The sequence below is a fragment of the Rhagoletis pomonella genome, unplaced genomic scaffold (assembly GCF_013731165.1).
Source record: "Rhagoletis pomonella isolate Grant_MI unplaced genomic scaffold, Rhpom_1.0 Rhpom_scaffold_00008, whole genome shotgun sequence".
Lineage (NCBI taxonomy): Eukaryota > Metazoa > Arthropoda > Insecta > Diptera > Tephritidae > Rhagoletis > Rhagoletis pomonella.
This window is the reverse complement of record NW_023458562.1, coordinates 1,663,116-1,664,741: the sequence shown is the minus strand read 5'-3', so window position 1 is coordinate 1,664,741 and position 1,626 is coordinate 1,663,116. Positions and strand designations below refer to the sequence as shown.

Here is a 1,626-nt window from a genome sequence, read left to right as displayed (position 1 = left end):
TTTTGAATAGAAAAAAAAAGTTATAGCCGCTTTTGTGGGTAAAGGACAGAGACACGCTAGAATGTATTTAATAGATTTAAATTGAATTTGCTCTTGTTACCGTCAAATGAATTGCTAAATAGTACAAAGGTACATAATTACTTGCTTCTGACATTATTTTATGTTACTTACCGGAATTCGGACTAGAGTCTATAACAAGGGCTATATCTATCAATATTTTGTGTGAAGGATGGGTTCACGTGAAATAAGATATACATGAGTTGTTTGAAGAAGATTTTTTTCATTTATTGATAAAATATGCTCAAATTGGCGACCTTCTACTCTAATACAAGCTCGGCACCTTTTAAGAAAAGACGCTTTTAGAGATCTTAAACTCAATTGGGCTATCTCAGCAGCAGCTCCATTTATTTGTTCCCGCAAATGCTCTTCGTTTTGAATTGTTTTGAATAAATTTTGTCCTAAAAATCGAATGGATTCAGGTCTGGCGATCGAGCGGGCCACGTGATTGGCCCGTATCGTCCAATCCATCGGCGAGGATAAGTTTCGTCTAAATGAGCTCTTGCTTAACGCCCGTAGTGAGCAGGGCACCCGTCATTTTGCAGCCATAGTCTTCGCCGCAGGTTTAAGGGTATATCTTCCAAAAGAGTTGGAAGCCGTTCCTGAAGGAACTCTAAGTAACTGTGAGAGTTGAGCGTTGGCGTTCCACAGGTCCCAATATCTGACAATTAAAAATACCGCACCATAAATTTATTTTGTACCGGTATTGCGAACGATCTTCTCTGATTTCGTGAGGATTGTCTATCTGCCAACTGTGAAGGTTATGTAAATTAAAATAACCATCACGTTTGCATGATGATTCATCGCTCCAAATTATTTTATTAAAGAAGTTGGGGTCTGAAACGTGCATTCGCAACATTTCACTGCAAAATCTAACCCTCGACAGGTAATCTCTCTCTCGTAGAGCCTTAACACGTTGAATGTGGTAGGGATGGTCTTTTAAAGCTTTGTGAATTGTAGTTTTTGGTATTATAGCCCGCCTTTCCATCATTCTCCCTGAAGTCTATGGACCTAGTTCCACTTCCTCTAACACAACTTTAACATGTACCGTTGCAGGACGCCCTGTCTCGCCACCACGCCTTCCAGGTATGCGACCTTAAAAAAGGTAAAAATGATAGTTAAAAGAAGAATGGCTTCAAACAAGAAAGGTGTAAAAATTGCTTACCTTCAGATATATCTCTATGGGTCCGGGCGAATACTTCACGACCCGGATGCCGGCGATTTGGGTATCACTCTGCATAGAGTCTTTGAGCAGCTCTGGCATTACAGCAAGCTTCACCGTAAATTAGGTGAATATCCGCATATTCATGCGACGTATACTGCGTGTTCTCTGTCATAGTATTAATAACACAATGTTCGAAGGGTCCAATTTCACAAAATCCACTTTCACTAATTCCGGTAAGTAACACAAAATAATGTCAGGAGCAGGTAATAAAGTACCTTTGTACTATTTAGCATGTCATTTGACGGTAACAAGAGCAAATTCAATTTAAATCTATTAAATTCATTCTAGCGTGTCTCAGTCCTTTACCCACAAAAGCGGCTATAACTTTTTTTTTCTATTCAAAA

At 39.2% G+C, this 1,626-nt stretch overlaps 1 protein-coding gene across 5 annotated transcripts in view; it reads right to left on the bottom strand.

The window, feature by feature from the left end:
* LOC118744102 (anaphase-promoting complex subunit 2) overlaps positions 1-1,626 on the bottom strand; it is a 508,470-nt gene that overhangs the window by 100,404 nt on the left and 406,440 nt on the right. The gene's annotated exons all lie outside the window — the stretch shown is intronic.